This window comes from Sciurus vulgaris, assembly GCF_902686455.1.
Source record: "Sciurus vulgaris genome assembly, chromosome: 5".
In the NCBI taxonomy this organism is placed as follows: domain Eukaryota; kingdom Metazoa; phylum Chordata; class Mammalia; order Rodentia; family Sciuridae; genus Sciurus; species Sciurus vulgaris.
Window position 1 is genome coordinate 29,499,456 of NC_136465.1, and position 14,055 is coordinate 29,513,510.

The following is a 14,055-nucleotide window of genomic DNA, read 5'->3' on the forward strand; positions in this document are numbered from 1 at the left end:
ATAACCTATAATAGTAATGGGTAGGTTAATACCAAAATGTCAATTGCTTTTCTATACACTAACAATGGACAAGTGGATTATGAAATTTAAAATATGATACCATTTGTATTCTTGCCCTCTGAAATAAAATTCTTAGGAATAAATCATCTAACAAAATATGTCTGAGATCTATATGAGATCTACATGAAGAAAACTACAAAATTCTGATGAATGAAATCAAACTAAATATAGATATTCCATGTTTATGAATAGAAGTCTCATTATCACCAAGATACCAGTTCATCCAGATTTATTTATGGATTCACTGCTATCTCAGTCAAAATCCTAGAAAGTTATTTTGTGTAAATCTACAAAATAATTTCAAAGCTTAAATGAAAAAGACTAAGACCCAGAATAGCCAACAGAATATTAAAGAGAAACAAAGTTAAACTAGAATTACTTTGCTATGACTTACTATAAATTTACAGTAATCAATTAAATCAGGGGAACAGAATAGAGAGATCAGAAATAGACTCACATAAATATGGTCTACTTGTCTTTCACAAAGGAACATAAGCAATACAGTGGAGAAAAGTAAGACCTTCCAATAAATGGTGCTGGAAAAACTAGACATAAACATGTAAAAAAGAAAGAGAGAGAGAGAGAGAGAGAGAGAGAGAGAGAGAGAGAGAGAGAGAGAGAGAGCTTACAACCTTCACCAAAGATTATCTCAAAAAGAATGGTGACCTAAATATAAAATACAAACTATAAAACTACTGAATGAAAACATGAGATAAAACCTAGGTAGCCTCAGGCTTGATGGTAACTTTTTAGTACAACATGAAGGACACATTTCATGGCAGATAGAATGGATAGCTGAACTTCATTAGAATAAAAAAAATTCTGCTCTAAAAAAGACACTGTCAATAAACAAAAGATAAGTCAAATACCAAGAGAAAATATTTGCAAAGGACATCTGATAGAGGATTATTAATCAAAATTTAAAAAGAGGCACTAGCCCTGGGTTCCCTCCCGGGTCCGCAGTAGAAACACTGCCCTCTCCCTTCCTGACCCCTAGCCCTTTCTTCACTCTCACCCTCCCCTCCACTGCCTTTGCTTCAGGCCCCGCCCCTCCCGGAGCAGCTCCTGGCACAGTGATGGGGTCTCGGGCCTCCACGTTACTGCGGGACGAAGAGCTCGAGATCAAGAAGGAGACCGGCTTTTCCCACAGTCAGATCACTCGTCTCTACAGCGGGTTCACAGCCTGGACAAAGGAAAATTTGAGCCGGGAAGATTTCCAGAGGATTCCAGAACTTGCCATCAACCCACTGGGGGACCGGAATCATTAATGCCTTCTTTCCAGAGGGAGAAGACCAGGTAAACTTCCGTGGATTCATGAGAACTTTGGCTCATTTCTGACCCATTGAGGACAATGAAAAGAGCAAAGATGTGAATGGACCAGAACCACTCGACAGCCGAAGCAACAAACTGCGCTTTGCTTTTCGACTGTATGATTTGGATAAAGATGACAAGATCTCCCGTGATGAGCTAGTACAGGTGCTGGGCATGATGGTTGGAGTGAATATCTCAGATGAGCAGCTGGGCAGCCTTGCAGACAGGACCATCCGGGAGGCTGACCAGGATGGGGATAGTGGTATATCTTTCACAGAATTTGTTAAGGTTTTGGAGAAGGTGGATGTAGAACAGAAAATGAGCATCCGATTTCTTCACTAAAGGACAGACCAAACTGTTCCTTGCTTTCTAGTATTTAAGAACTGGAACTTAAGAGTCCTCCTGTCCACCAACCCCACTTCCACCCCATCATTACCCTTCTCCCGAAATACTACTGCTGTTGCATGACAACCCCAAATATGTTCTGTCTACACAAACCTGCCTTTGGTGTATAAACAGGGCATTGCAGAATGGTACACCCAGTCTATTTTCTGTTCAGTGTCCATCCATTGGTCCTCCATTTATAAATACCATGTTCCCCTGTTCTGCTGCTCAATGCCACACATTCATCCAGTTTGAGAAAGAGATGGAATCATGCCAAGAACCAGCCAGCAAAGCTCTCGCTGGATGTAGACTGACCATGCTGCCTTCCCTCCAGCGAGGCTTTAGCATGTCCCTGCTTCCTTCATATACGTCCTTTGCTCCTTACTTTCCTGTCACTCAGCTTACCTTACTTAGTGTTTCAGCCTCCCTGCTTTTTATTGAGCCTCAAAATTCCCTGTATTCTACTTTTACCCCAAACTATGCCTGTTAAATGTATTTCTGACTTGGCAGAATATTTCAGTGGTCTGGCAGTTTTTATCTACCTTCACTCTTAAATGGGTTCCTAGGATGTTACCTTTCCAGGAGCTTTTTGGTAACCAACACTTCTCTTGGAAGAATGTGACCTTCTCTTGGTCCTCTGTACTACTCTGTCATAAAAGGGCTTCTAGGTGGAGATATCCTTCTCGGAAGCTGGCCTTGGTGAAAAGTGTAGAGCCACCTGAGCTGGGTGACTTGCCTGGGTTGCTCTACCTCTGCCCTCTGACACTCATCTTATGTACCTACATGGTTTCTCCTGAGAGTGCAGTGTTGACTGTTCAGAAAATAGTCAAATGCCTACAGGTCTGCTTAGCTTTGGGACACTGTCACTACCAGAATAACTGTTCTGACAGCATGCTTGTGGACCTTTTCATGACTTTTTGAACAAGACTGCTGTTTTGAAACCCGCCACATTTACACTCTGCAGCATGGTTTAAGCCTTGTTGTTAGTGCACTGGAATGTTTTTCATTTCACATTTCCAAGTAGAGAGACTAGTGTTTTGGAAGTGCATAACTTATCTGAGTCCAAAAGAATTAGACTGTCCTCAGTATCAGTTTTACACAAAATTATGAATTTTACACTTGGCAAATGTTGATGCTGGAAGCCATAGTCAGTCCCTAGTACAGATCCAAAACATTGAATGTATAGTGTCATTAGCTGCTTGGTTACAATATCTTCCTAGCTCCTTGTATAAGCCACTGCTAATCCCTTAGAAACAAGGGGTCTGGCACTGGTTAGAAAATGGAAGGTGGCATTATAGACTTCTGAGTAAGCCAGAGCAATGGCTCTGCCAAAGTCAGCTTTATTAGACTTCATTGAATCTGGCCATTACTATCCTATGTATGTCTGTGAGTCTTCATTTATTTGCTGCCCTTGGCTGATTTTTCTCTGACTCATGGCTTGCTTGCTTGTTTCCTTGCTTCAGAAGACTATCCAAGATGTGTGAACAAGTCTTTAGGAAGGGACTTGCTAAAAAATATCACTACAAAGGAATTGATAAAGGTGGGGGAGTGACCAGGCTTAAGTATAAATGAATGAGCAATTCTTTATTAAGTATCAGTTTTTGTGATCAAGCAATATAATATAGGAATTGTATAAAAGAATTGTCTGATACTGATCTCTAGAGAGGTACTTCAAAGTCTCCTTGATTTGCATTTTTTAAAAAAGTTCTTAAAATTATGGCTTCCCCCCCCCCTTTGGCTGTATAGTGAACTTCTAATCCACAGTTGTGCCTTATTGTCCCATTACAGTTGTGTTCTTCAATCCATCAATAAATACTTGTGGTTAAAAAAAAAATTAAGAGTTCTTAACACTCAACAATAAGAAAATAATCAATTAAAAATGGACCAAAGGATAATAGACACTTGAAGAAGATACACAAATGGCAAATAAGCAAATGAAGATGCTCCATATAATATGTCATTGATATCATGCAAATAAAAATAATGATAAGATGCTATATACACACATTAAAATGGTCAAAATTTAAAATATTGATGATACCAAATACAGGTGAGAATGTGGAACAAGAGGAAATCTCATTCATTGCTAATGGAAATACATAAATATCATGACCACTTTGAATTATAGGTTCTCTGTTTCAAAACAAAACAAAACAAAAACACAATCTCCTCAATGTGGTTGGCAATTATGTGCTTTAAAATTTAACCAAAGGGTTTGGGGAGAGGATGGTGGAATAGAGGGAAGCTGTATTTTTCATCAATTGGTGACCCCAGATCCAAGCAGTGGGAATATTGCTTCTCTCCTACATGGGTGAAAGATAATACTCAATATTGGAAGGTCAGAGTACCTTAAAGACTTAGAAATTTTGGGTACATTAAATTTAAAAAAAGGGACAAAATTAGAGCTAAGCTGCTCACTGAAGTAATGGCATTAGCATACATGGATGGAAAAAGGGAAATACTATGGTCAGTCTTAGTATGGGAAATCCTGAGATTGGAGGGGGAGTCTACCCTAACTGATCCAGAGGGTGTTTGGCACAGTAAATTGGTGAATGGAAGATGCTCCATGTTTCACAATTATTCCTGGAGAGCTGAAGCAGGAGCCATCTTGAGTTGACAATGCTAAGACAGTGCCAATGGGAACTGGGAACTAGGAGCCAGGAGATTGGGACTGGGTCCCATATACAGTTCTGACAGATATCATCTGTGTGACCTTGACTGTGCCTAGTAAATCCACAAAAAATCAGGCATGGAGAGCATTTTGCCTGGGGGAATACAAGTTGGGGAGGCAGGGGGGAGCCTGGCTCCCTTCCCCCTTTGAGTCTTGTGTCTCATAGGACCAGCTGAAGCAGGCTGGGAATTTGAACAGGCTGGTGTTACTGTGCTCAGGGATTGAGCCCAGGAGGCTGGGAAGTATGGTATTTGTGGGTAACAGAAGTGTGAAAGGATTTGTTCCCTGTCCCAGGAGAGGAACCCTGAGAGACTTCTGGGTTACAGTCTCTATGCAGAGATTGGCAACTGCCAGGATGTAGAGGGCATTGATTTAATATCTCCAGACTACTGACCTCAGCATGAAGCCCTTGGGGCCCCACGAGATCTAAGCCCTGCAGTCAGTAGCTCCATCTACAGGAACTTATATCACAGAACCCAGCAGTCTTTACCCCAGGAGTGGAGTTGACAGTACTTCCCATCCTACCAACCTCAACCAAGAAGGAAAGCTGAGGATTATTCAATTCCAGCTGGCATCTCAATGAGCAACACAAAAAAGGAAGTGCTTTACAGTCCATGGCCCCTACTCTTGCACTCAGTGCATACCCAAGAAAAAAATGGAAACAAAGACATTAGGGCACAAACAGTGAATATACATTTTCATTGACTATTTTGTTCACACAGTGGAAATGATTCTTTAATTTTTCATCAAGATTATTTCTCTTTTTATTCTTTTGTGAGTATGATATGAATGACTCATGGACATTTATTTTAAACATATACATATTTGTTTCTCATTTCTAGAATTTTTGGAAGGCAATTATTTTTTACTTTGCTCTCTCTTTCAGAGTTAGGGATACTGATTAATATATTTTGGTTTTGGTTTTCTTTTGTATTTTCCCCCCACTATTCTGTTTACCTTGTTTCTCTTTCTCTTTTCTTTTGCAAACACCCAAATTCTATTGTTCTCTATTTTACTCTTTCTTTAAATTTTCACTTCTATTTTTTCTCCTCCCCACCATAACCATCACATCCTATGTCTTTTCTGCATTTTCCCTGTTCACCTTTGGAGATTGCAAACTATTTTCTACCCTCCTATCTCTTGTTCTTTCCTCTTAATAAAGTCTAGTTTTAACATCTTTTAGCACTGATTGGTTTATATAATGCCAGTCCCCTCCACTAATGCTGTAGCAAATATTAACACTGCAGAAGACATAGATAAACTTGTTTGATTTTGTGCTAGAAATAATATATAATTACTTACTGTTTTTATTGATGGAAATTGTTGATACTTCCATTTCTGTTTATTGTTCCAATTAATGTTGTAGATGTCATAGTAGAAACCAAGTATTGAGTTTGCATTGCTGTTGCTATTACTTGTCTCCCCCTAATCTGTGAAGTACCAGAAACCTACAGAGAAATTATAAGTTAATAGGGTAGAAACTCTCATGCTTCAGATCCATTCAAATAGATGGGGGACACACGCATAATATGAAAAAGCAAAGAATAAACCATAACAAACAACCCAGAGTCCATAGACACCACTGTGGAGGCAGTGTCAGAGAAGGAATTTGGAAAGTACATGGTTAAACTGATCTACAAGGTAAAAGATGAGGTAAGCAGTGAAATCATAGAGAAAATACAAAATGTGAAAATCACTTCCATAAGGACATAGAAATTCTGAGGAGGAATTGATTGAAAATCCTTGAAATGAAAGAATCAATAAACCAAAGTAAAAATTCTAAGGCAAACATTACCAATAGACTAGACCACTTGTAAGATAAAGTTTCAAGCAAAGAAGACAAAGTAAGCCTTTCTCCAGGATAAAATAAAGTTTATCATGCAGAAAAGAAGTTAAGAGACCATAAACAGAATTTTCAAGAAATATGGGATATCATTAAAAGACCAAATCTAAGATTCATCAGGATAAATGATAACTTTCAAGCACAAATGAAAGGGCTACAGAATCTTTTCAATGTAATAATATCAAAATTTCCTAAACCTTAAAATTGAAATGGAAAATCAAATGCAGTAGGCATACAGGACTCCAAATATGTAAAAATTACAACAGACCCACACCAAAGCACAGTATTTTGAAAATGCCTAACATATAGAGTAAGGATAGAGTGTGAAAAGTTGCTAGTGAAAAATGATGGGTCACATTTAGAGGTAAACCAATCTGAATCTCAGCCAACTGCTGAACCCAGACACAAAAAGCTACAAGGTCTTGGAATAATATACAGCAAGGTCTGAAAAAAATGGATGCTAACCAAGATTCCCATATCCAGAAAATCAAGTTTCAGAATTGAAAATGAAGTAAAAATCTTCCATGATAAACAAAAGATATAAGAATTCACAACTAGAAATCCTGCACTATAAAACATATTCAGTAAACTATTTCATGAAGAAGAAAATAAGAATAAAAATGAAAACCAGCAGAAAAGGAACTATACGTAAAAATAGACAATCAAAAGATAACTTAATTCAATGTAAAAAACTAGGAATAAATCATAATGACAGGAAATAATCATTTCTCAATAATAACATTAAATCTAAATGGTCTAACTCATTAATCAAAAGACATAGGCTGAGAGATTGGATTAAAAAACAAGACACAACAACCATGTTGTCTCCAAGAGACTCAACTCATGAGCAAAGACATCTTCAGACTGAAGATGAAAAGTTGGGAAAAAATGCCATTCACATAGATATCATAAACAAGCAGGAGTTTCTATTCTCATATCAGACAAAGTGGACTTCAAGCCAAAGTTATTCAGAAGAGACAAAGAAGAACATTTCATACTGTGTAAGGGAATCATATAAAAACAAGAAATAAGAATTGTAAATATTTATGTCCCAAACAATGAAATATCTGTATACATCAAACAAAGACTTCTTTATATCAAGAATCAAATGTATCACAACACAATAATACTGGGTGACTTTAACACACCTCTCTCATCACTAGATAGGTCTTCCAAACAAAAACTAAGTACAAAAGCTAAAGAACTAAAAAGTTTATCATGGCTTCATTAATTGTATTTTTAGACTTTTAAAGTGCAAGAAGTAAAATCAAAATGCAATAAATGGGATGGCCTCAAATTAAAAGCGTATTCAAAACAAAGGAAATAATCAAAAGCATGAAGAGAGAGCCTAGTGAATGGGAGAAAATCTTTGCCACCTGCACCTCAGATAGAGCACTAATCTTCAGGATATACAAGGAAACCCAAAACCTTACCACCAAAAAATGCAAATAACCCAATCAAAAAATGGGCAAAGAAACTAAACAGACACTTCTCCAAAGAAGAAATATAAACAATTGGTGGCAGGGCAGATGAATTGTTGCTTTGAATTCCATGGCCTTAGACAACTAGAATGCCCTTTTGGGTTTCTCTCAGTGCAGTGGTGCTGAAAGACATACCCATTGGTACTTGGCCACTCTCAGTGAGGCAGATTCCATGCCTGGCATGGGATTTATGGGTTCAATAGCTTTGAATTCAGAAGCCTGCTGCCTTGGGGTGAAAGAAATATGGGTGCACTCAACACGAGCTATCCAGAGCAGGAAGAAGGTACCATGCAAATAGATGAGTCCCAATTAGTCTTTTCCTGCTGACTTTGTTTACCTTTCAGAACCCTTCCTGACAAAAAATCCGTTTGATGTGCTTCCCTTTAAATAAAAGATTTGGGGGCTTTTTCCTTTTTCAGAGGTCTGATCTATCCACTAAGCCCCTACTTTTGAAACTATTTTCTGTGTGTGTCTTTTATCTTTATTTCTAACTATTTCTTCAGACTTTGAATTTCCCCCCTTAGTTCACCCCTCTTATCCCTTGCTGTGTGGTATGTCACAAAAAAATCAACAAATATATGATAAAAAGGTTAACATTCCTACCAATTACAGAAATGCAAATTAAAACTACACTGAGATTTAATCTCACTCCAGTCAGAATGGCAATTAGCAAGAATACAAGTAATCATGAATTTTAGCAAGGATATGGGGAAAAGGGTACACTCATACATTGTTGGTGGGACTGCAAATTGGTTGCAACCACTCTGGAAAGCAGTAGGAAGATTCCTCAAAAACCTAAGAATGGAATCATCATTTAACCCAGCTATTCCACTTCTGGGTATGTATCAAAAGGATTTTAAATTGGCATACTACAGTGATGCAGTCACATCAATGTTTATAGTAGCATAATTCACAATAGATAATCCTTCAGCAAATGAATAAATAAAGAAAATGTGACATATATACACAATGGAGTATTACTCAGTCACAAAGAAGAGTGACTTTATGACATTTGCTGGTAAATGGATGGATCTGGAGACTACCATGCTATATGAAATAAGTCAATCCCCCAAAACCAAAGGTTGAATATTTTCTCTGACATTTGGAAGCTAACCCATAAAAAGGGAAGTAAAGGGAAGAGTAGACGTTAGTAGATTAGCCAAAGGGGAGTAAAGGGAAGGGAGAAGGGATAGAAAAAGGAAAGACAGTGCAATGAGTCTGACATAATTTTTCTAGGTACATATAGGAATACACCACAGTGAATCTCTCCATCAAGTACATCCATAAGAATGGGGTCCTAATTAGAATATGATATAGTCCATACTTCTGTAGTTATATCAAAATGGATTCTACTGTCATGTAAAACTAAAAAGAACCAAAAAATAGAAAAAATATTTACCCAGCAGACTTGAAAACAAATATCCAAGCTGAAACTGCATGAAGATGTTATATTAGTATAATGGATAAGTGTCAAAAGTTGGAGGAAATTTGTCTTTAAGTGTTTTAATGGAAAAATAAGGTATGGTATCTCCCCACAAAATGGATTATTATTGCGATCTAAGAAGAAAGGGACTATCAAACCACAAAAAAAGATATTTAAATGCATAAGTGAAGTAGCCTAATTTGAAAAGAACACAAATTATAGAATTAACAACAATATGACATCAGAAAATGGTTAAGCAATGGATATGATATAATGGACAATGTTTAACATATGTTAGTGGGAGAAAGAGGGAGAACCCTCTTTCTTAGGGTTTCATGATACTATAATGGTGGATAACATTTCACCATACAAATGTTTGGTTGGGTTAGGGTTAGGGTTAGGGTATGGTGACATGTTATCCACCTAACTTCCTAGAACTTTTGCTATTAGAACACTATAGTGTACAGAGAAATGAATACTACAGAGTTATTATATAGGCTATAGAAAAAGCCCAGTTTTCTGGCAATCCATGTAAGAAAGACAGACTGTGTATAAACATATCTCAAACCTTAAAACAAGTCAAACCACCCACTGAAGGCTACCAGATAAACTTTGGTCAACATTACATGAAGCAAAAGTTGTCTAGTCAAAATTGCCTGAATTCCTGGCATACACATTTGTTAGAAATGATAAAATGAATTTTGTTTTAAGCACTAAATTGGAGAAACTTGTTTTATAACAATAAGTAACCCAAACAGATTGTCCATTCAGAGAGAGAGGAGTTTCCAGTTCTATTCTAATACATAAAATTTCCAAAAGGGAACAACTGTAGCATATCTCTGAGGGAATCAATGCAGATGGTGTCTGATTATGAAAAGAAAATGAAATGACATTTGTTGAAGAATGTTTCTGCTTGATAACATTTTCTTGGGAATTTATACCTTCCCCTAGAAAAGAAAAAAAATAATAATTAAAACAGAACAGAATCCCTCTTAGTGAATTTTGGGTCAACATGGATGGGGGATGCCTACCTTGGCTGATGGTCTGACATCTCCATAAGATTCACTCCAGTAAAATCTACCTTTGATCTCTCACTGCACTCTCACCTTAGTCTTTGTGTCATTCTTGACATATATTTGGAATTCGTACTGAGATAATGATGAGAAAATGTGATATTCAAATATACACTGTGTGCATGCTAGGTGGAAGAGGAATACCTTCCCCAACAGAGTAGGACCATTCTTCAGGCAAGGGTATACGAGTAGCTGTACTCTCCTGCTAGAACCTCCAAACAAGTTCTCAAATGTACACCCTGGCCCTCCCAGAACATTTAAACATTTGGTTCACTGTTTGAAATTACTCCTGTAAGTGGCAAGTGTTTTTATCCAGAATATTTCTGCTTCTCATTTTGATTTACACATTGATGACTAATAGTCTTCATTGGAGACAACAGAGAAAATTCCAATTTTTCATTTCATGGTACTTCTGTTTTGAGTTTTGTTTGATGGCAGACAATCTATTATCTTTCAAATGACAAAGAAGAGTAAAGTTGTGGTTTTTTTTCTTATTTGTACTGTTTTCTTTTACTTTAGAATTTAAGATTCTAATATTTACTAATACTCAAGACTACAGGTTTTAGAAACACTGAAGATTTTCTGATTAAAAAAAATTCTAATTATGTTCTAATATGCTGCTCCTGTATCTCATGGAGGGAAAGTGGCTTAGAGCTCATATTAGTAGCCTTGGTTACTGGATTATAAAATAAAAAGCAAAGGAATTAGTGGGAAATTTTCTACTTCCAGGGGATACAAAAGTTGACTATTTCACAAGTAATTTCAGTTAAAAAGATAATGCAATATTTCCAATCAAGACTATTGCTAGAAAAATTGCACCTGATAAAGAATTTGGTTTTAAAAACAGGTTCACCTGGGGATCTTTAAAAACACAAGTGCTGGTTTGGCTGGATGGTGATATAGAGGGGTTGCTTCCCCAGTGGTTCTGTGGTGGGAATTCAGAAAAGCAGACAGGCAGCTTTTCAACAAGGTGGGCAAATGGTCAAGAATTAGGGGGAACTTTACTGGAATTTAACACTAGACGGTCAAAACAGATTAGGGACACAGGAGATCTCATAAAACTAAGTATGGGAGTAAGATCCTCAGCCCCACAGCCATGCCAGTGCCTGGAGGCACAAACCAGAACAGTCCCTATGTGAATGCAGTAAAGCAGTAAAGCAATTAAAGGAACCACCATTCTTGGGAAGACTGAGGTGTGCCAGGGTACAAAGCACTTCCAGAAACACAGCTCAAAAGGACAGTGAGCTATGCTGCACAGTATCTGTGCACTGGAGGGAAGATCCGTCTCTCTGTGTAGCAGCATAGAGGACAGTAGAAGGAACCATTATGCAGCTGTGGCACAGGGGCCAGTAGCTGGGCAGCCAATTACTGGAAGACCAGAGTCTGGCCTGAAAAACAAACTGGACAAACCTACACTGTGTGACAGAGAGAGTGCCTAAGTGACCAGGAGAAAATCAGACATGGAGAGAGATTTACACAGGAAATATTGATCTTGGAAACCCACCTGTCTTCCCCCTCCTCCTTCAATCTGGTTGCTTGCAGGACTGACTGGGAGAGAAACACCTGACTGGGAATTTTAAAGGGCAGGGATAGGAGAGATGAAGCTTGGAGACTGAATTAGAGACCATGAATATTGGGGTCCAGTCAAAGTAATGAGCTGAAAACAGGCTCCTACACCACACAAGGAGATTCCTGGGTTGCAGTTTTCCAACATGGACCAACAATCACTAGGCCTTGGAGGTGCACTGTCTTAATTTCCAGACCAATTGGCACCCAAGGAACAGACCGGAGCATACCTAAGCCTACACCCCACCTCCAGGAGATCCACCTCCAAGACTAACACCCTAAGCTAGCAACAACCCCATCTAATTGCTGAGAAGGGAAGCTGAGAATCTTTTGAACTCCAACGGAAATAATTACTTGATTTTTCATTGAGGTCCTTTTCTTTTTTCTTTTTCTCTTGTTTCTCTCACATTTATACCATTTTTGATACCATCAAGTTATTGAGGACCAGGATCTCTGAGTATTGTTGAGTATTCTTTTAGTTTTACTTTTCTATTTCTATTTATAATTTTTTTAAACTTTTTACTTTACATATATTTTTCCTTTCACCTATCTGTTTCTATGGATTCTTTTTCTTTCTTTTCTCCTGTTAACAGCCAACCTCTAATAATTCCTGTTTCATTCTTCCTATAAATTTTTTTCTTCTATCTTCTGTTCTCCTTCCACATAAGTACCCCATCTTACACCAATTCTGTTCTTTGTCCACCATTTGAAATTGTAAACCCTTTTGCAAACTTACAGTTTATACTGTAGACAATAATTGAACTCATCATTTCTGTTTATTGTGAAAAAACTGTAGATGTCTTAATAGTTTAAGTCTATATATTGTTTGCATTGGGTGCTGTTGTTATTGGGTACTGCCTCAGATCCACAATATTTGATGAGTAAATACACAAACAACATGAAAAAACAAGGGAGAAAATCACCCCAAACAAACCAAGATCCTCTGATAATAGAATCCACTGACACCACAGTAGAAGAAATGTCAGAGAAAGAGTTTAAAATGTACATAGTGATCTGTAAAAGAAAGGATGATGTAAGAAGTGAAATCAGACAAAAAATTCAGAAGATGAAAGATCACTTCAATAAAGAGATAGATTCTGAAAAGAAATCAAACAGAAATCAACAAAATGAAGGAAGCAATAAACCAAATTAAAGATTCAGTGGAAGTTATTGCCAACAGACTATACCACTTGGAATACAGAACCTTAGGCACTGAATGCAAAATATATAATCTTGAAAATAGAGTTCACTACAAGAGAAGACATTATAAAACCTTGAGCAGAACTTCCAAGAATTATGGAATAACCTGAAGAGACCAAATTTAAGATTTATCAGGATAGATGAAGGTGTGGAGATACAAACCAAAGGAATGCACAAGCTTTTCAATGAAATAATATCAGAAAATTTCCCAAACCTAAAGAATGAAATGAAAAATCAAATACAAGAGGCTTACAGAACCCCAAATGTTTAAAATTACAACAGACCCATACCAAGTCACATTATAATGAAAATGCCTAACACACAGATTAAGGATAGAATTTTAAAGTCGGCAAGAGAAAAATATCAGATTACATGTAGAGGAAACCAATTCAGAGATCTGCTGATTTCACAACCCAGTCCCTCAAAGTTAGGTGGTCCTGGAATAATTTATACCTGCTCTGAAAGAACATGGATGCCAACCAAGAATTCTATATTCAGAAAAATTAATCTGTGGATTTGAAGATGAAATAAAAATTTTCATGATAAACAAAAGTTAACAGAATTCACTTGAAAGCCTATACTACAGAACATTCTCAACAAAATTTTCTATAAAGATGAAATTAAAAAAAGTGAAAACCAGCAAAGGGTAGAACTACACTAAAGGAATAGTCAACCAAAGGAGAGACTAATTCAAATTAATAACTAGAAATAAATCAAAGTGACCAGAAATACACATTATATCTCAACGATAACCTTGAATGTTAATGGCCTAAACTCATCAATCAAAAACACAGACTAGAAATTGGATTAAAAAATAAGACCCAATAATATGCTGCAAGAGACTTGTCTCATAGGCAAAGAAATCCACAGACTAAAGGAGAAAAAACAGGAAAATACATATTACTCACAGAGATTGCGTAAACAAGTAGCATTTCTATCCTAATATCAGATAAAGTGGACTTCAAGCCAAAGTTAATCAGAAGGGACAAAGAAGGACACTCCATACTGCTCAGGAGAATTATACATCAACAAGATATAACAAT

General features: G+C 37.1%; 1 pseudogene across 1 annotated transcript; it reads left to right on the plus strand.

The window, feature by feature from the left end:
- The first annotated feature begins 1,136 nt into the window (after nucleotides 1–1,136).
- On the plus strand, nucleotides 1,137–1,820 carry LOC306661248 (calcineurin B homologous protein 1-like; annotated as a pseudogene). Its single transcript has one exon. The product of its transcript is annotated as a calcineurin B homologous protein 1-like (transcript).
- The last annotated feature ends 12,235 nt before the right edge of the window (nucleotides 1,821–14,055 follow it).